Below are 22,254 nucleotides of genomic sequence, written 5' to 3'. Positions count from 1 at the left end.
GGACACTTATTGACGTCCACTGATGTAAATCTGATCCAATGGCCATTACTGTGAAACTGTGTTTAAACCTGGCTGTCCGTCTTGATCTGAGGAAAAATGCAGGAATCAGAGTCTAAATACATCAAGGGATTACTTTTTTAAGATCCTCAAAATGCCCAGGCAGAGAAGAGATGCTAAAATTGAGTTGTCATTGCAGCAGCTATCTGTAAAGGAAGCAGCTGGTATAATCTAGTAAACAATGAAGGTCTTGCAGAGGTTTTTGTTTCAAGTTGAATCACTGTGGGAGGGGAGCTACTATACTTCTGACAGTAATACACTGCAAAATCTTCAGGCTCCAGGCTGCTGATGGTGAGAGTGAACTCTGTCCCAGACCCACTGCCACTGAACCTGTCTGGGATGCCAGTGGCCCTGCTGGATGCACCATAGATGAGGAGCCTGGGGGCCTGCCCAGGTTTCTGCTGGTACCAGGCTAAGTAGCTGCTAACACTCTGACTGGCCCTGCAGGAGAGGGTGGCTCTTTCCCCTGGAGACAAAGACAGGGTGGCTGGAGACTGTGTCAATATAACTTGTCCGGTGGTACCTGAGATTGGAAATAAAACAGAAAAGTCACCCAGTGTAATTCAGATCAAACCCACTGTCTTCCTAGTAGAGCCAGAATTATTGCTTTATATTGAGCTTTAACGATTGCTTTTTCTGAGCAGAGTTGCCAGGTAACAGGACCCCACAAACTTGAGAGGGTTTTCACTGACATGCAAAACCATCCCATGCTCCCCTCACCTGGGAGCCACAGTAGCAGGAGGAAGAGAAGCTGAGCTGGGATTTCCATGGTTCTCTCTGGGTCCTAACTGAGCAGCTCTTCTCCAGAGCTCTGACCCAGGCATTGATATGGGCTCTGGACTGCAGGGCGGCTGGGAGGGACATGCAAAGCAGCTGGGGCGGGTGCTGGGCTTCCGGCTGCTGAGACCATCTGCCTCCCCTGTCTGCAGTCAGCAGCCCATGCCCAGGTGATCAGGCCAGAAAAGGCCGTTGGCTCAGCCTGAGGCTAGAACTTCTCCCCTGTGGCCAAAGAATTTAACCCCTGTGTTCTCTTGTCTCACTATCACCTAGATTCAGCCACAGAATGTTTGGCACAAGTCTGTTAGAAACAAAATACAAGGCTGTGGTTTCATTTTTCTCTTTGTTCTCCAACTGTGCCTAGTCAACTCCCTAACTGCATAATGGATCGGGTTGAAAAGAAGAGTCTATTACAACTTTATCTTCCGGATATACTTGTATTTACTTGTTAGTGATCTTTTCTGAGGGTCCAGAAGCTGTCTCATTCTTTGCAGGAATTAAAAGAGTAACATTCAATTAACCTCAGCACTGTGGGTGCGAGGACTTTCACAATGGCACAGGTAAGTGAGACCTGGGCTCTAAACCCTCAGGGTAGTGATACCATTTCCCTAAAGACAGAAGATGGTTCTGTCCATGCAGGCAAAGAACTATTCCTTTTGTGATCCTCTAATCTATCCACCACGCTATTCTGAACAACACATTCATCAACCTAGACTCAGAGCCTCTTCAAATTAACATTTTAAAAAATTCCTCTGTTCGTAGTACTGATTCAAATTCACAAAAATTCTGCTGTTTTCCTAAAGCTGTTAAAAATCATTTACTTTCGGCCGGGCGCGGTGGCTCAAGCCTGTAATCCCAGCACTTTGGGAGGCCGAGGCGGGCGGATCACAAGGTCAGGAGATCGAGACCACAGTGAAACCCCGTCTCTACTAAAAATACAAAAAAAAATTAGCCGGGCGCGGTGGCGGGCGCCTGTAGTCCCAGCTACTCAGGAGGCTGAGGCAGGAGAATGGCGGGAACCCGGGAGGCGGAGCTTGCAGTGAGCCGAGATCGCGCCACTGCACTCCAGCCTGGGCAACAGCGTGAGACTCCGTCTCAAAAAAAAAAAAAAAAAAAAAAAATCATTTACTTTCACATGTCAGGTAAAAGCAAGTTCAGATGTAATCATCATTCATTCAGGAATTGGAGCTTCATCCTTAGCTAGGTTTATTTTCCCTCCAATAGTACAGAAGTTACCATGGCAGGCCCTGAAGTACTCTCTGGGCTGGTGAGGAAGCTCCATTGCTCATGGATTGCTTAAAATTGATCAAGTTATGTAGCCTCCATTTACCTCAGTTTCCTTATCTGTGAAATGGTGACAATAGTAGGATATACCTTACAGTGCTATGTACAGCTTAAATAATATAAAGCATTTACAACATTATTTAGGACAGTATGTACACTGTTGTTAATTTTGCTGTTGGGATTGTTAAAATATTTAGCATTATAATTATCCCCCTTAACAGAGGTGCATGGAAAATATTCTTGAAGTTCATCAAATGTGTTTCAACCACAGCCTTGGTTCTATAGCCTTTCTTCCATTCATCTGGTTGCAACTCTCAAAATTCTAATTATTTGATCTTAAAACAATAAGTTAGTCAGGTCTTCAATCAGCTCCACCAAGCTCTGTTCAATGCATTTCTTCTCATCAAATATTACCAAAACTTTATCCTATAAAAGGTTAACATGTCCTATTGTTGTCCTTCTTTCTTATGTAATCCTTATTCTGCTTTGTTATCTTTTTGTCTAATTCTTGTCCCATGACTCACAATGAGGAAAAACTACCATCATTACTTGGAAGCCTGTTTCAGAATAATTTCTTCAGCCTTGTTGTCTTGAAATTTTGCAAATTGTCTCGGAAATAAGCATATTCATTAGGGCAGTTTCTTATAAAATAGAGGATTTTATCTATTTAGGTTCTAAGAAATTAGAGTGTCATGAATGTGCTAATTTTTAAGTTAAAATTTAAATTTTAAAATTTAAATACTCTAGTTTTAATGACAAAAGCTAAAATAAAATAAAATAATGTCAGAAGCACCCAGGGAAATACAATACAATAGAAAACACAGGCTCTGTCATATGGACTAATAGTACATATTACTTCATAGATTTCTAGATACATGTTAGAAACCTGCTGTGTATATGTGTGAAATGATGATCCAAAAATTGAAGAGTGACTGAATTAAGGAAGTCCTGCATTGCCCAAAGACTTCCCTACTTTTCCTGCTATGAACAAAAGGCTACAATGCTATTCCCATGACTATCAAAATGCTTAGCCACTTGAGATAAAGGCAGAGAAGATTTACTGAAATGAAAGCATTGGAAACAGTGGAGGCTTGTCCTGTGATGTTGTGGATGTTGTTACGGTTCTTGTTGTTGTTGTGATTTTTGTAGTTTTTGTGGAGTACAGTGGGAGTAAAAGCAGCTGGAAGATTTATAAGCTCTGCTTTTCTTCATACCCACAGCTCCCTCTAGAGCTGAACAGATGATGGTCAAGGAATCTCTGACACCTCTAGGGAGTCTTGAGAAGTCTATCCCGAATCTTTCCTGATAAATGTTGTTTGAGTCACAGATTAGGTGGGACTGAGACACAGAGTCAAGGACTAGATCAAAGGACGAAGGGAACCGAGTTGTGGTTATAGGTGCAGGGAGCAGGGTTTCACCAATTTCAGGAGGTGCCTCTCTTCTATCATCATAAGGAGAGAGGCATCAAACCAGGCTCACTCCTGCAAGAATCATCAGGTAATTTTGGAGAGAAGGAAGTATGAATTCTTTGTCAAATAGCTTTTTAAAATTCATAGTTACCTAACCTTTGTTAGTATTATTTATCTTCTTTACATACACCGAGTGTTGGAGAGCACATCCGCAGTTGGAACTCAAGACTTGTAATCACTACTTATGTAAGTCGTGCCAGTAAAGAACAGAAAATTCTGCATTCATTGGAAGAGGGTGGTTGACTACAACAGGTGTTTAAGACTCTGCCAAACTGTTTTCCAAAGCTGTCATACCATTTTACACTTCCACTAAGAATGTATGAGAGTTCCCACATTTCAATTACTTTTTAAAAAATTACTTAATTCACCGAAAACAATGACCAGAACAGCTAATGGTCATAAAAACTATGTTTTTCTTAGCATTTTCTTGCTAGTTCTCTGTCATTGTCGTGTTTCAGGAATTTGAGGACAGAATCAATACTATCCAAGCCACTTTTCAAACACTTTAACTAAGCTGTAATATTTAGGATGGTAATAGGAGATGTAAAGGGAGTTTTAATAGTAGTAATAATCATTCTCGATATTTATTATTTTCCTACTTCATAAGGCAATGTACTTGGAGCAAAATACCATTTGACTTAGGAGTCAGAAAAAAAGAATTATAATTTCAACCCTAAAAGTAAACATTAGAAAACTATTGTTTGTCAAAACATGGTATGAAAAATGGCATCCCAAAGTGATTGTTTATTTATTTACATTTTCTCAGACAATTAGAAAATAGTACAATTTCTTACGAGGCAACAATATTATAGATGTCAAAATTTTTAAATATGGTAAAATACAGAAAACACAAAATTGGCCATCTTAGTCATTATTGAGTGTACAGTTCAGTGGCATTAAGTATATTTGCATTGTTGTTCTACCATCAGTAATATGAATCTCCAGAAGTCTTTTTATCCTATATAGCTGGTATAGTTTACCGTTAGTGGGATGAAAGACCCACTTCAGTCAGTGACAGGGTGAGGTCTGGGATGCAGATACAGTATTTTATCAAATTATCTGTGATGGCTTGGAAGAGCCTAACAAAGACGTGAAGCTTCTGGGTCTCTGCTGCCTAGTCTTTGCAGGAAAAGCAGATTGACAGGTCAGTGCCCCATCTCCCACCCACCCCAGGATCTCAGGCATCCTCTACCCATCCACAGAGGTTGGGCTGAGTTAGTGGAGGGACTCAATCTGTCTTTCCCTGTTCTAAGAGTACAACCTCTTTGGGCACCCATTACTCTTGTTGCTTGACCCAGTCCCTTCAGCCTCGGTTGTCCAGTTCTAGAAGGGAGGTCATGTACTGTAAAAACTTGACATGTCTGATAACGTCATCCACCCTAATGGAGGAATCAGATGTCCCCTGTACCAGCAGAAGTACCCTAACACCCTGGTATTTCTTGATCCTGTGGAACCCATAGAAGGCACACAGGGGAATCATTCCATCCACATTAGAGTTAGGAGGCCTGTCTGGGTTAGTATGGTGGCCTAGACTGCAACACTCCCAAGAACATGCACTATAAAAGGAAAAAAAATGATTGAAAACATTGAGTTTGGGATTTCACAGTGGCAGCCCAATCAGGCGCCTGGTCTGGTCCAACTTCTTCCGTACTCAGCTCAGGATTTTTCAACCTGCACCTCCATGCCAGGTTTCCCTTGCTCTGCAATGCAGCATTTAATGTCCAATTGCCATAGGCAGATGGGGTATCACCCTATTAACAGATTGTCTTGATGTACACTCTTCAGTTGCTTTGTGAGTGAGTCAGCTCTTCTAGCATTAAATAGATCCATTGGCCTTTGGATGACAAAGTATATGGAAAGTCCATCATATCCCATGAGAGTGTGTCCGTTGACATGTGGCTTGAGCAGTAAAGAACTTTCCTTGGTCAGAGTGAAATCTCAGTGGGCATCCAAAAACATGACATAAGTTTATCTCAGGGGTGGTCATGGGAGTCCCAGCATCCAGTTGAGTGAGATATTTGTCTCTTACAGGTGGCAAGTTGCTACCATAGTCCTTTTCTTCACAGAGGGGATGCTTTAATAGTCCAGTCACTCAGTTGCATTGCTATTTTCCTGATCAGATAGCTAGACTGTTGGCAATGGCCCATGAGTTGGTAAAAATGTAGCAAGAGGTGGCAGAAAGGCCTGCATGGCCATTACCATTGCATGTAGTTTGGACCATTGCGTGGAATGACCATTATCAGTCTCAGTAAAGAAAATGGTCATCCACTGGCTAGATGATAGCCACCCCCAGTCTGCATGTTTTGCAGAGCCCTAAGTGAACCATGCCATACCGATGTAGGCATGTCTGTGAATCTTGGACTTCAGGTAGCCAAAAGCAGAGCCAAACCATCCCCCATGGGTCATCTAGTCCCTTCTAGCAAGCTCACCAATTGTTCAGCAAGCCTTAGGATCCCACTGGTTGCTGGCTAGGCCTGATTCTGAATATACCATTTCTATTTGATAATTCAGCTCTATTGAGCTTGTCCAGTTTTATTGGTTGGCTTTTAAGCACCCAAGTGAAATGGAGCAGTTCACCCAGCAGTGCCACACACTTGGTGCTCAGCCCTAAGGTGTCCAGTCCCTATCAGTTTCCAAAAGCAAGCAAGGAATTGCCATTCCAAAGAGGCACATCTGGTGGCTGCTTCAGCTAGTTTATATGTCCAGTATCTGAGAGGCTGGCTCACTCAGTGATAATTTTCTGTTGCCACAGACTCCAGTCAGCATGCAGAGAGACTGTGGACACCTGAACTGCCATCAGGCTAACAGGTTCTAAAGGTATAAAAGAAGTGCTTGGACCATGTCTTGTTGAACAGCTTCCAAGGCTGCTGTTGCAAAGGGCTCTGTTAAAGGTTGGTGGCTTTGTTTGTGATTTTGATTTTGACTAATGTGACTAAAAGCCCACCCCAGAGAGGTTTATGCTGTTTCCAATACCCAAAGAGGCCTACCAGCTGTTTTCCTTTTTATTAATGGTTGCTGCTAGTACCAACAATGTTTAACTATATCTGTGATCCTTCCTTGGTTTCCTGTCCGAGTGGCCTTCGCATTCAACGTGAAATAGTTCATTGTTAGTCTCTGTTGCCCTAAAGTCTTTTTGCCCCACCAAACTGAGTTGCTCCATGGTGACAGGGGGCTATGTAACATTTTAATCTGTTTGTTGCAAGTCTTGAAAAAAGCAGGTAATGTCTTGTTCTTCACTTAGTAGACAGTACTGTTTTTGTCAAATAACCCACAGAGTCATGCACAGCTTAGGTGGTAGGCTTCAGTGGATATTCCCTTTTGTTAAGGCTTGAATTCTTAGCTGTGAGGGAACATATCTTTTATGTAGCAGTGATTTTCTGTGGTGCAAATATCAATGCCTGTACTGCACTCTGCAGCGGGAACTACAGTCACCAACCCCAACATGGCCCGCAGGGCACCATCCACAAGCAGAGAAGCACCATGGCCACTGCATTTGTCCCTGAACCTCTCAATGTCATTGGTTAAATTTTCCCCAATGGAGACCTATGGGCTCTGGCACTCAGAAACCCAGAAAAGTATTTCCTTATTTTCTCCTTTTATTTTTACATGGTCTAGGGCCACTGGTTTCTGGTGAGCACTCAGAGGCATTGGCTGCATCCCTAACTGTGCCATTTAGATGAAGAAATTTGGATCTGCAAATATTGTTTTACCAAACAAATACACCAAACTCTGCCTAAGACTTCTTTGAACTTTTCCTGTATCTCTTATTTAGAGAGTGAGCCTCTCTTCATGTGAAAGCCCAAATAGCATATGTTGGTTCCCTCTCAGGGATCTTAGGGTCCATTTGAGCAGCAAGCTCATCTAAACTCATGGAAAGAGTGATCTATAAGCCATTGATCCTCCCTCACTCCCCATAAAGCACCCAGATGCATGTCCAGGTCTTGCAACTTCCTGTCTGAAGGCCCTCCCCTGGGTCAAGTAATGTGAGGTATCATTTTTCCCACTTCACCAATAAGCCATGGTTCTGTCATACTAGAATCCTCTCACTGGGGCAATTTCGTTCAGCAGGTTAACTGTGCAGTGATTACCAACTTACCCGAGTCCAGGTGTGGGGAAAAGAAAGAGAGATCAGACTGTTATTGTGTCTGTGCAGAAAGAAGTAGACATAAGAGACTCCATTTTGTTCTGTACTATGAGAAATTATTTTGCCTTGAGATGCTGTTAATCTGTAACCCTAGCCCCAACCCTGTGCTCCCAGAGACATGTGCTGTGTTGACTCAAGGTTTAATGGATTTCTGACTATGCAGGATGTGCTTTGTTAAAAAAGTGCTTGAAGGCAGTATGCTTGTTAAAAGTCATCACCATTCTCTAATCTCAAGTACCCAGGGACACAATACACTGTCAGGGACCTCTGCCTAGGAAAGTCAGGTATTGTCCAAGGTTTCTCCCCATGTGATAGCCTGAGATATGGCCTCGTGGGAAGGGAAAGACCTGACCGTCGCCCAGCCCCACACCCACAAAGGTGTAAAACCCGATTATGTTCTATTTACTGAGATAGGAGAAAATCGCCTTAGGGCTGGAGGTGAGACATGCTAGCGGCAATACTGCTCTTTGATGCACTGACATGTTTGTACACATGCACCGGTCCCCTGGGCCCACTTTTCTTTCTCCATACTTTGTCTCTGTGTCTCTTTCTTTTCTCAGTCTCTCATCCCACCTGACGAAAAACGCCCACAGGTGTGGAGGGGCAGTCCACTCCTTCACCAGGGAGATAAAACACCCTCACACAGATAGTTACGTGAGGCAATTTACTATTTACAGACAGGCAGCAAGGGATAGTAAAAGCCTAGAATTTGTTGTAGGTCTGTTCCCCCAAGGCTCAGGAAAGCTGCCTGGGGCTGATGGGGTCTAGACTGTGCTTCACATACACTGCAGCTGAGGGACTCTGTATTTGACCCACCCTGGGTTTTATAGCTTGGAGTCACATATCATGTCGAGCTAAAGTGTTGAAGGAAATCCTGTTTCAAGAGGGTGTGGCAGGCCAACACTCCCTGTCAATTGCACAGACAGGTCTGCATGACAGTCACACAGACAGGCCTGCATAGCACTCCAGTTACACCAACACAATTTCCACAGCGCTGCCTTAACACTGAGCAAATAATTAAACCTAGGAAAATCGGTTCCCAGGCATCAAAGCTAGAAATAAAATATATGGTCAATGGTAGGCTTGCATAAGCTTCTCCCTAACCTGGAGCAAGTCAAAATAATGGAGCCAGCCTTGCATTCCTAGTGCCAGGACTTGTCTTGGGTCAACAAAATGAGATGAGTCAAGGTAACAGAGGCAGCTGTTTGAATAGATTCACTGGAGAGTCTAAGGCAGCTCTCTGGACCAAGCTGTAAATGAGATAAGATAGAAATAATCACTCAGGTACCACAGTCCTCACTAATTAGAATTTAGGAGACAGGTCTTGAAGGTCCTGAGGCCCTTACAGCTTAATCAGACTTAGCATTGCTTTGGCCTCTGACCTAGTTGAAACAAAATTAGTTGCCTATAGACTTAGGCGAATGTTATACTGCACGCAGGCACATAACGCCAACCTACATGAGCACTAAAAAAATTGTAACACTTTCAGCCTGGCCAATATGGTGAAACCCTGCCTCTACTACAAATACAAAAATTAGCTGGGTATGGCAGCAGGTGCCTGTAGCCCCAGCAACCAGGGAGGCTGAGGTAGGAGAATCGCTTGACCCTGGGAGGCAGAGGTTGCAGTCAGCTGAAATCGTGCCACTGCACTCCAGCCTGGGCGACAGAGCCAGACTCCATCCCCCAACCCACTCAAAAAAAAGAAAATTGCAACACTTTGAGTGGTCTGGTGGAATTATCTCTGACCTTCTTCCTATATCCGGTTATAGCAATAAATTCCCTTCTTTCCTAGTTTGTCTGCTTCTAGTTATTGGGCCATGAGAACATGCAGCCAGAACCTGGCTCTTTCCAGGTACAAGGGGACTGGAACTGAGCCTGTGCTGTGGTGGCCAATACTGCCCTATCTCAGGATGTTACATTCCCAGAACATTCTACAGTGATTCTTGAAAACTAAGAGTGAGAAAGGGGAGGAGACTGGCTTGGTCCAAGGCCAACTGGAGACTGTGCTGCAAATACTGTAGTGGAATTACACCTCATTAGTCCTGTGACTTGCTGATTTTGCTGAGCATAATACCTTCACGGTTCATCTATGTGGCAGCCTGTGTCAGAATTTCCTTCCTTTGGAAAGTTAAATAACATTCCACTCCAGTTAAATAACATAGCATATATATATATGCCACGTTTTGTTTATCCACCCTTCCCTGCATGAACATTTGAGTTGATTCCACCTTTTGGCTATTATGAACAATAATTCTCTGAATGTGAGTATATAAATATTTCTTCAAGTTAATGTTGCCAGTTATTAGGATGTATGTCCAATTGTGGAATTGCTGAATTATATAGTATTTCTATTTTTAATTTATTGAGGAATTGCCATGTAGTTTCTTATACTAGGTGACCATTTTACATCCCCACAACAGTGTCCACAAGATTTCCAATTTCCCTAAATTCTCATGAACGGTTTTCATTTTCTGTGGAGGAAAACCATCCTTATATGTATAAAGTGGATTTTGTTTTCATTGCCCTAAGAATTAGTGATGTTGAGCATCTTTTTCTGTGTTTATTGGCCATTCATCAGTCTTCACTGGAGAAACGTCTATTCAAATCTTTCCCCTTATTTTAATCTGGTTTTTCCAAAAATTGAAAGCTTCCTGTTGACCTGTAGGACTTATTATTATATATTGGATATTATTGACCCCTTAACAGATATATAATTTACAAATGCTTTTTTTTAATTCCACAAGTTGCATTTTCACTGTGTTGATTATGCCCTTTGATGCACAAACATTTTATATTTTATACATTCACATACATTTTCTATGGCAATTTATGTTTTTGGCATTAAAGATGTTAAGTTTTTAATTGTCTGTACCTTTCTGCTATTTATGCTGAGAAGACAGTAGTTTACAAAGTTAAATAACCCCTTGGGTGTCACTCATAGATAAGGAAAGGACAATATTTTGCTTCACACAGGTCTTACTATAAAGTGAAGAGTGATTGTGGAAGACATTGTTAAAAACATTTTTCCTTGATAGTGAAGCTACAAGTTTTGCCTTCCTCATTTTGTACCATAAAACAGTGCAACTGTTTGAGAATCCGGCAATTCCCTTTGTGCTTACATGGTTGCACTTTTTATGACATGGAAGGTTGTTCGTTGGCCTCCTCTGGCAGGTCCATCCAAAACACATTATAATTATCAAAAAAAAAAAAAAAAAAAGGAGGTTGTATTGAGGCTCTCAGTACAGATTAGCTTTTGATCTTGGTTGCATATACAAGTCCACCAAGCAGAAAGGAATTTATTATGGCATTTTGAAATGCTCAAAAATTGTTTGTAAGCCTTAAGAAACAGGCTTCAGACAAAGCTTCTAACAACAGTTCCTAGAACTGCACTTCTGATGCAGCCTGTGGAAAGAGCCCCTGCTGCTTGGAATTTTACATTAATGCTGCCTTAATCAGAAGAGAGCTGCCCCTCTCACTAGTGCCCCAGGAATGACAGCAGATCTGTTCCCTGCTGCCAGAGATCTGACCCATTGGCCTGCAGCTCTCCCTCTGTGTGTTGATTAGGTCACTATTTCAGTCTCATGCTGACTATTAATTTTTGTTAAGTGCAGAGGCTATTTCTTCCCCTGTTCACCCTGTGGCTTTCTATCATAAATATACATCTTTCCACACTTGAACTTTCAGACATTAATAATGTCAACAGCACCATGCTACTACCTAATATGATGAAAAGATTTCCTTTACAAATAACAGCACACTCTCCTCTACCCAAAATGTGGGGATGCTTCAATCCATTCCGTCCAACAGCATTTAGGAAAAAATCACCTTCTCTCATTAGTCACAAGTCAGTCTGAATATTATTTAATCTATGGTTTAACTTATAATGAAAACACTTTGTTTAAACATTTTTAAAGGAAGGAAGAAAAGAGATTAAGTTATTTAACATATGTAAGTGTATGCATGACTTATTCAGTTATTGTGAATCAGTTTCCTTCTTATTCTGTTTATCCTCTGGTTTCTGGTAGGACTTTCTCTAGGATAGAGTCTGGCAAGGTTAATCCCTCAAGTCCTTGGCTTCCTAAGTCCCAGATGTGGTGAAGACTCTGCCCATCAAATGCATTAGTGTACGATGGTTTTAGATTGAGAGGAGGGAGAAGAGATGTCTGATCTCACTGAGGGGTGCTCATTTTCCGGGTGTGGATCACAGCCAGGCAGCATAGGCCTGTGGGTCCAACAACTTGTCTTGCCAGGTTTCTGTCACAATGAAAGTATATTTCTTGTTCATAGAAAACACAGGGGAATCCAGGGATAGGAAAATGAGTACGTGGAATTGCCTGAGCCTAGTCTTGTGATCTTTCAAATGTTTTTATTCCATTTAATCCGTGACAATAAACACCTTTCTGCTTAACCACCCATAACAGTTTCTCTTGGCTCCAACTGATTTAGTGACACAACAAATGAGAAGGGATAAATGGAGGAATGTTTATACTTTTCATCTCTTAAGGTGACCAAAAGGCTGTCTCTGGGATTCACATCTCCTTATCTCACCATGTGTTTCATCTTCCCTTTTCCTCACTAGTGTTCCAAGTGCGTGCGATGCTTCACCTGACTGTGTTCCCTAAAATCTCATTCTGAAGTCTACTGAAGTGCTCTAGTAGATTTACCTATGAAAATGGAAAAAGTAGAAACATTCCTGAAGGTCCTCTATACTCTCAACTTTCTCTCTAAAATACTTAGAAACAATTCTGTTTGTCCTTGCTTAGCATATGTATCTAGGATCCCAGCCCACACTCTAACACGCTGTGTTGACAGTTTCTCTTGTATCATATGAACTCTAAATGGTCAGGCTTAACATTTCTTCCAATTTAATGGAATACTTCTCATGTCCATTCTCTGGATTAAGAACCATCAACCTTTGAATTAAGAAACCACAGCCTTGAGGAAATAGAAATAGAACATTTCAAGCTGTTCAGTTGGCATAATAATTAATGATGAGTCTGCTGCTCATTTTCAAGATACAAATACTCTATTTATGGGAAACAGCACCACATATGGTTAGTGAATCAGGGCACCCACCACGTCTTGTAGGATAGCAATTCACTATCACAAGAGCTTGTGTGTCAGCTGTGCTTGACTAATAACGGGTTTTCTCTTTCCTATAGGGACAGCTGCACTTGTGCACATGATAAGATCATGAACAGAAACCCTTTGTTTCACTGTTTTTTTTTTTCTGGCTATAAATACATTGCTTAGTCCAATGCTAGATTATCGAAGAATTTCCTGACTCTGAGTAAAGCACTTGGAAAGTCTTCAAATAAGATTTTACATGGAAACATGACTGACAGGAAAGGCAAATGCATATGCAGGAAAATAGTCACTGACCTCCAAATGTTGGGTTAGGTCTACTGTGATCATCTGACACCAGCTATTAGTCTGGTCCCTGATGTGTGGTACAACGTTAGTGGTTCAGTTCGGGTCATATTTCTAGGTAAGCAGGACATCAGAAAACCCAGTAGCCCTTGAAGCTTGGTTAGCTGCAATTCATATTGTTGAACCCATGCATGAACCCCCATGACATTGGTTTATGACAGTCTCTGGGAAAGTTGGGAAAGGTGACTGACTCAAGTCCATGTGTTGAAACATTATGATTATTAAGAGTCCCCTCCTCACTCATGGCATTTAGATAAATATTCACTTGAATAGCATTTATTTTCAACTGTGGCTCATTTTTGAAAGGTCTAGTCATAGCCTTTCCAGAATAGTGGTGTCTTTCATCCTTCAGCTGTATTTATTCTAAGACCTGATGATCTGTCAAAACTAATAGCCAATGTTATTAAATTGCTGTTCTCTTTGCAAAGTGAGCATCCGATGTAACTCTTCAGTTTACCCACTGTTGTGATTTTCACTCTTCCAGGGCATCTCTGATGATGTCAATGATGCAACTCCAACCAGCATATCATCACTGTGGGCACACACATGATGGGAACCTCCAAAGGATGCGATGATTTAATGTTTAACATTAGGCAATATTATCTCTATTCCTAACCCTTGGACCTCTATTGAGTTAGCAAAACATTTTAAAGTGAGGACAAGCACTTGTAGAGTTTAAAAAATAAAAACTACAAGACAATTTCCTCTAGAAATATTCTTATGTAGCAATTTTTTAAATGTGGCATAACCAAAATCATTTTAATCAATTTAATTTATATAATAATTTTATAAATATGCATATGTTGCATATACATCACTGAATAAACTTAATAATAAAAAGGAATATTATATAAATATGTGTAGCCACCAATATCAAATAAATATATATGTACCTATGTGTGTGTTTAAAATAAATATATACATTTTTCCATAAATGAGGTAAATTTTACTGTATTCATTAAAATATTGTTTAATCTCTTCTTTAGTTTCCTTTCAGTAACTTTAAAAATTAATTACTAAATATTCATATTTTTGCCATCAATTTAAGAAAAATTACTTTTATGCCATATCAGTCAGCATTTACACATTAATGATTGATAACTAATGACTCAAAAGTCAGTGGCTTATTACACTAAATATTCATTGTCATGTTCATGGATGCTCATGTTCACAATCATCTGGTTGATCAAGGCAGAGCTCAGCTGTACGGTTCTGCTGCAGGCACTAAGCTTGTCTACAGTCTATTCACTGTATTTATCTGAGGCCAAGGCTGAAGGGCAGTGACTACTGAGGGCAAAAGATTCTCATTGCAGGTTGCAGGAATGAACAACCTCCCCAACCAAACTGCACAGGTGAATTAAGTCCAACAATTTCTAATGAAAGTTCACACCACTTTTAATTTATTGTTTTAATTTAGTAAGTTTTAAAAAATGTTTACTGTATTTAGTTGTAAAAAGTATTTGGTCATTACATGAACAAATAATTGTGTTTTTCAACCTTACAAATGTTTTCAAATGTAAATTTGCATTAATTAGAAAATAAAGCTGGATGTGTTTTCAACATGTGGTTTTAAATACACATTTTCTAAATGGTCTTACTGGGGAAAAAAATCTTTACCTGAGGGAAATATACCCTATTTTTTTTGTTTCCTAGAGATTCCCAATAAGGGATCCTCCCATGCAATTTGGAAGTCAAAAAATGAAGACTCCATATTATTAATTGGCACCTGAGACACACAGATGGGCAGAGTTGTGGACTGGAGAGGTGCTACAGGCAATTGAGAGCATCAGTGTCCTCAGCCCTGGGTTTCCCAGATAGGCCTGAGGACCACATGGTTCAACAGCCCATACCTTCAGGGGCAGTTGCACTCTGGTTCCTGAGGGAACAGCAGAGAATTCTCTGATTCTAGTATCAGCTTCCCTGACTACTATATTCCAAGCTTGGAAAGGTTAGAGTGTGAAAGTTCATCATAGGAATTGGGTCATTATTGTCATGCCTAACTAAAACTGCATCAAGAAACCAGCAGGGAAAAGCACTCAATGTACAAACACTGCTCGCAGAATGTAATTCTCTGCAAGTTTGACTGCTGAAACTGCCTGTTGTGACCTGAAGCCAGTTTTATCTATAGCCTCTGAGATAACTTGCTACAACTCTAGGACTAATTTTGCCCGCTACCATTGCTTACCAGTGGAAGATGCCCAGCTCCCCAAACCCTTACTCATGCCATGGAACTTTCTTAAAGAGTGACAGGTAAAATGTTTTCCGATTCTGTAAAACCTCTAATCTCTTTGTTCCTCGTAGATACCGAAGAACACCCGGTCTTCCTATGTGGCCCTTATTGTAGTTCTTTTTCCCAAATAAAACATTACATTTAGAGATTCATCTCTACATTTTATTTTCTCTTCAACACTAGTTTAGACCATAATTCACTGTATTAAGAGAATTCCTTCTTAGGATTTCGTGGCTTCTCCTTTGCTGTATGAGTCCCACCTGAAGCCATAAACCAGACTCTACAGGTTTTTGTAATAATCTCTGTCCTTCATTTAAATCAGGAGGGGTATTAACATATTTGGCCTCTGGGATAAAGAGAATATAAGAGTTAGGGTGCAGAGGAGGCTTCATCATCCACTCTACCAATACCATCAAAGTGTGGCTGAGTCTGAAAAATGCTGTCAGCAGAGGCAGGTGCCAGGAGGAGCAGGAGGAGCAGCAGGGGCAGCCCAGCCTCACATATCTGCTTTTCTAAGGAGTTATTCTTTTGATTTGTAACACTGTGGGAGGGAAACTGCTCTCCTGCTGAAAATAATAAGTTATAACATCTTCAGGCTGTAGGCTGCTGATGGTGAGAGTGAAATCTCTTCCAGATCCACTGCCACTGAACCGTGATGGGACCCCAGATTGCAAACTGGGTGCAGCATGGATTAGGAGCTCAGGAGCTTTCGCTGGTTTCTGCTGATGCAGGCTAACCCCAGGCCAATGATCTGACTTGTCTGGAAAGTGATGGTGACGCTGTCTCCTAAAAATGCAGACAGAAAGGATGGTGACTGGGTCATCTGAATGTCACATCTGGCACCTGAGATCAGAAACATAAAAACAAATATCCACACAATTAATCATGTTGGAAGAGAACTTCCTTGAATTGCCAGGTACTGAGCACACTGGTTGAGTAAATTCTTAGCGTTCTTCTTCCTTACCTGGAAGCCAGAGCAGCAGGAGCCCCAGGAGCTGAGCGGGGGCTCTCATGTCCATGTTGTGTCCTGATGGGACTGACTCCTGCACAGAGTGTGACCAGCCTATTAAGAAGTCTTCATGGCAGGGGACTGTGTTCTGGGAACATGCAAATCAGCAGGGGGTGGGCAGGCTGGGCACTGCTGGAGGGTTGGCTCATCTCAGTAACTCAGCACAGGGCACTGTCCCCAGGGTCCCAGGTCAGGCCAGGGCAGCCCAGATTCACCTTCAGAGGCCGTGTTCCTGAGGGCTAGATGGAGAAGTGTATTACGTTTTTGTATAGAGATTGTTCAGGAGAATACGCTTGTTTATAAGGAACACACAGTAAAGTCTTCCAAGGCGGGATTATCAGGTCTTCAGTATACTTTTAAACAGTCCCAGTAAGAGGAGGGAGGGTACTATCTGCTGCACTTACAACATTTCTGTGTGTGTAAAATTGTTCCTTTTTAAAATAAAAATCAAAGATAAATTTTATTAATATTATGCTAAATATATTTGAAAGTATTTTACAGTGACTTTAAGCCATCGTTCTTACCAGTGTAAGATCAAGCAACTTACTGCAGATACACAAAGAGGAGATGTTTCCTCAATGCGTGGGTCACTCCCAGGTCCACCATTGTCAGAGCTACAGGTCTCTTTAATACTCAGAGACTAAATGGGCTGCATCTTATTTTTGGTTTTGGGACCTCCCGCCTTCCATTCTACTCTCTTTTCTGCCATTGGGTATTATTTCCACAGTTCATCAGCAAGGAGGGCTGACTAGTGATGCCAGATGCACTGTTCCTTTATTTAACTATACATGTGTGGATTAGGATAAACTTGAAACTCTGGATCAATCTAGGCTGCAATGATAATGTCTCCAAAGTAGGAAAACAAAGAACACATCCACTGGATAATGCTCTGAGCTGCACTCCTCACCAGCATGTTCCTGGAGGCTCAGGCACAGGTCCTCTGGAGCCTGCCTCTCTGGAGATAGGTAAGGGGGAGGCCCTAGAGAAAGACCAGTTCAATTAACCATCTCTCCTATGTGCGAATGGCTGCTGATGGGTGTATGTCCCTGCTATGCACCATCAATACCCATTTCCTCCTTTACTGTTCAGTAATGAGATGGGACATCATCCAGACCAAGATGCCAGCCCCTTGTTGGTATCTTTAGGAGAGAGAGGCTCCATGTGTTATCAAGCAAATGCTGATGTACATGGAAAAATCACATGGATCGAGATAAAACTGGACACTGAATTTCACTCATTATATCTCACTTCTCTAACTTGGTCCAGGACATTCCAACCTGGATCAGCAGCAGGAGAACTGGGCTCAACTACATCAGCATCAGTGGGGGCAGCCTGGAGACTCTGGGGAGCATTAGTGATGCCTGATTCAGGGTGGCCAGATCATGGTCATGTAGCCAGTGCACAAACATTTTGTCATCTTTTAAGGAGCCTGAATTTCAGGAGAATTTGCATATATAGAGGAATGAAAAGAAAGTTTATTTTGCCCTCTAAATATTTGCTGAAAATGAATTGACAAAGGACGGATTAATAGGAGAAAAGATATACAAAATGTATTTAACACACAGGAGAGTGATTATCACAATAACCCAGTAAAGTCTAGATGCTTATGCATTCTCCACAGGCGAGAGGAAAGTGGGGAATGTAGGCGACATAGAGAGAGTAAGTGACCAAAGAGAAAACAAGTAGGTCCTCAAAAGAATAAATCATAGCTTGTCCGGCTAAACTATCAACTTCCAGTCTCTTATGGTTTAGCTCGTGTTGTGTCTTCTGTGGTAGATACACATTTCCAGGGAGAGTTTCTAGGACAATTGGTTTTCTCCTGGATAATCTGCCTTTAGGCAGATAAGTGATATTTAGGAAAAGCCCCTTTGTGCATTTGCTGTTTTCCAAATGCCTTCGGTTTGAGGTAATTATCATACTAATGCAGCATATTTGAAATTGTGTTTCCTGGATTCCTGCACTTGCAGCCTGCCTCTGATCCTGTTTCTGATCCTAGTATGTTATATGTACTATCTACTGTATTTTTACAATAAAGTATGCAAAGGAAAAAATGTTATTAAGAAAAACCACAAGGATGAGAAAATATATTTACCATTCATTTAGTGGAAATGGATTGTCATAAAGATTTTTCCTCCTCATCTTCACATTGAGTAGGTTGAAGAGAAGGAAGAATAGGAGAGGTTGGTCTTGCTGTTTCACAGGTGGCAGAGGTGGAAGAAAATCTGAGTATAAGTGGATCTGTAAAGTTCAAACACATGTTTTTCAACATGTCTGTACCCTGTCTGTACCCAGGGCCTTTGCCCTTCGCTGTACCTCTGCTGACTTCCAGTGGCCATCAATGTGTCCTGTGCTCTTTCTGAAGCTGAGGCAGGCAGTGCTGCCTGCATGTATGGCTGGCCAGAGGGCCTGGAATGAGTATCCCTTAGGGAAGTGTTGTGGTTGGATGTTTCCCCCCTTAATCCTTCTGTTGTAAACTTAATCTCTAGTGTAACAGTATTGGGAGGTGGGTCCTAATGGAAATCATTTAGGTCATGAGGCTCTGCCCACATGAATGGATTAATGTCACTATAAACAGGGCTTATGGGAGTGGGCTCTCTCTCTTCTCTGCTCTTCTGCTGTGCCAGAACATGGTCTTTCTTCTCTCCAGAAAGCTCAGTGTTCAAGGCATCATCTTAAAAGCAAACAAACTGGACCCCTGCTGGTACCCTAATCTTAAACATCCCATCTTCCACTTTGAGAAGATACATTTCGTTTTTTTGTAAATTATCTAGCCACAGGTGTTCTGTTACAGCAGCACAAAACTCACTAAGACAGACAACTCACAATCACATTCATGGCGAGAGGAGGCACATACCCCAGCCCCCTCCCTTCTCAGGTGGAATAATACAGAGGCATTTCCTCCCTGTTTCCACTTGGGGTCGAGCTTCAGTCATCCTAAGATTTAGGGGACTTGTTGAGGTACCTTTTACCATCCATCTACGATTCCCTGCCTCACTTTCCTGCCTCCCTCCCAGTGTAAACTTATTGCCTGTGCAGAATCCTTGTCACTGGTCAACCTCACTGAGATAGTGGACAAATCCTTAATGTTGGCAGGGGTATATCTCTGGTCTGAATTAATATCATTTCTGTTTTTATCATGTATAGTAATTGTGATGGTTCATATTGAGTGTCAAGTTGATTGGATTGAAAGAGGCAAAGTATTGTTCCTGGGTGTGTCTGTGAAGGTGTTGCCAAAGAAGATTAACATTTGAGTCAGTGGACTGGGAGAGGCAGACCACCCTCAAACTGGGTGGGCACCATCTAATCAGCTGCCAGTGCAGCTAGGATAAAAGCAGAAAAGCAGGCAGAGGAATGCGGAAGGACTAGAATGGCTAAGTCTTCTGACCTTCATCATTGTACCATGCTGGACGCTTCCTGCCCTCAAACATCAGACTCCAAGTTCTTCAGCTTTTGGACTCTTGGACTTACACTGGTGGTCTTCCAGGGGCTTGTCAGCCTTCAGTCACAAACTAAAGGCTGCACTGTCGGCTTCCCTACTTTTGAGGTTTTGAGACTCAAACTTGTTTCCTTCCTCCTCAGCTTGCAGACAGCCTATTGCGGGACTTCACCTTGTGACTGTGTGCATCAATATTCCTTAATAAACTCCCTTTCATTTATACATCTATCCTATTAGTCCTTTCCCTCTAGAGAACCCTAATACAGGAAGGGTCAGGAAGCAATTAATTTCCCTTCATCCATCTATTTTAGATTGTCTTTATGCAATGAATTTTTTCTGGGTTAGTGAATTAAAGGAGCCTCTAAAACTAGTTACGCATTGTGACATCCACATTAGAGGCAGTGGAATAAGTGTCCTCCAGCATTTAAAACCCATAGATTTGAGGGCCCTGAATCTAAGATTTTTTCTAGCTCTCTTGCTTCATAAATATGCCTTGTGATTTTTAATTCTACTTTAGAGAAGGACAATTGTGGGGAAGATATTAATTGTGGGTGAAATGAAGATTGTCTGCATCCCATCCGTATCCTAGTATCTAGAACCTATGAATTCTAACTTACATAGCAAAAATAAATAAATAAAATAAAATAAAATAAAAAATCCCAAAACTTAGAGGATGCATCTTACTTAAGGATTAAGGATTTTGAGTTTGGGAGAACCTCCTAGATCATCCAGATGGGAGCAATATAATCACAAAGATCCTCACAGTAGGGAGGGAGGAGGGTTGCAGTCAGACAGGAGCTGGGACAATGGAGAGGGATGCTGGAGTGATGGAGGAAGGGGTCAAGGAGCCAGGAATGTTGAGGCATCTTGAAGATTACAAAGGAAAGAATCAGATTCTCCCTCCTAGAACCTCTAGAAGGAATAGAGCCCTATGTTCTCTTGATATTAGCTCAGTTAGACTTCTCATCTCCATAACCATAAGATAATAAATTTGCTAGAAGACAGAAACATTTGGCAATTTAAACAGTAGCAATTGGAAACTAATGCAAGGGGAAAAAATGTCTTTTACCTCTCGGAGTGTGTGGTATCCTCTGTTCTCCCAAACATTCCATCTTGTTATAATCTGGTGCCAATTTTGACAAGAGATGCAGACCATTTTCTATGAGAACTTGCACCAGGATTCTTCTTAGGTAGAAAATGTCTAGAGTAAACCCTTTGATTAGCTCTTTTCCAATGTGTGTTGGAGAGTTAAGGGATCAGGTCCCATAGCACCTGATAGAAAGAGGAGGGTTTGTTTGTTTGTTTGTGTGTTTGTTTTCGTGTTAGGCAGGCAAGTTAGAACACAACCTGAGAAGGAAGGACTTAGAGAGATTGGAACCTGAGAAGGAAGGACTTAGAGAGATTGGAAGGGAAAGAGGAGATGTGAACAGGGTCGGGGAAAGCAAGATGTGTTTCTGTTCCAAAGTATAAAGCAAAGTCATTTACAATTTTTAACGACTTTGAGAGGGTTATCTTTTGAAGAGAAAACCATAGAAGGGGCTAGTTTAAGATTAGGGCCAGCCTGGCATGTGACAGAGGCAGCAGGAAGCTGTGGATTCCATACTGTTTTTATGGTGCCTTCTTCCTATTTATAGGCTTTGGGCTGAACTATGGGATGAAAGTCGCCATGTAGAAGGAACATACTGAAGTCAGACAGACCAGGGTTTCAATCCCAAGTCTGACCATGTGACTTTGGGCATTTGCTGACCATGTGACTTTGGGCAAACCAGTCATGAGTTCCCATAACTGGTTCTGTCATATGTGAAATGGAGAACTTTGGAAGTCATGGGGTATTGTGAGAATTTAACCAAGTGATGCACCCTAAAGGGTTTGTGTATGTGTGCCCATAAACACACACACACACAAATTATATGCACATTTTGTATACCAGTTTCCTTTAAATGTACCCTTTAGTATCTCAGAATAAAGAGGCTGTGAAATATATTATTAACCACATGTCATTTTCAAATCAAATTCTCTAACAATTATTCTGCAACTAACATGTGACTCACTATAGGCAATGGGGTTTCATTTGCATTATTTCCACAATAAAAACTTCCACCAATCCATTCCTGTGTAGCACTAGAAACATAAACAAGAAGACAGATGGCTGTAGCACCTTTAAACCAGATTTCCCCTGAGCTCCATCTGTTTAGTGTACGCTATTGGGTTCCAGAGGCCATGGCTACAGGTCTGAGTTCTAAGCCCTTTCTTCTCACACCCACAGCTTTCCCTCAGGTCTCACTCTGACCTCCTGCATGCTGGGAATCCAGACCCACCATCCTGCTACTCTCCTGGGAATCCGGCACTAACTGCCTGGAAGTTTTGCTAAGTAAACCCTGCAAATGCAACCTCTGACAGAGACCTGGCTGAGGCAGC

The 22,254-nt window shown here is 41.6% G+C and overlaps 1 protein-coding gene across 6 annotated transcripts in view; it reads right to left on the bottom strand.

Moving 5' to 3' along the window:
• The window catches only part of LOC102116898 (immunoglobulin kappa variable 2-30), a 970,872-nt gene that overhangs the window by 805,240 nt on the left and 143,378 nt on the right, over positions 1–22,254 (bottom strand). The window lies entirely within an intron of this gene.

The sequence above is a fragment of the Macaca fascicularis genome, chromosome 13 (genome assembly GCF_037993035.2).
Source record: "Macaca fascicularis isolate 582-1 chromosome 13, T2T-MFA8v1.1".
NCBI classification, from domain to species: Eukaryota; Metazoa; Chordata; class Mammalia; order Primates; family Cercopithecidae; genus Macaca; species Macaca fascicularis.
Note: the sequence above shows the minus strand (reverse complement) of the source record. Positions and strands in the feature narration are given on the sequence as shown.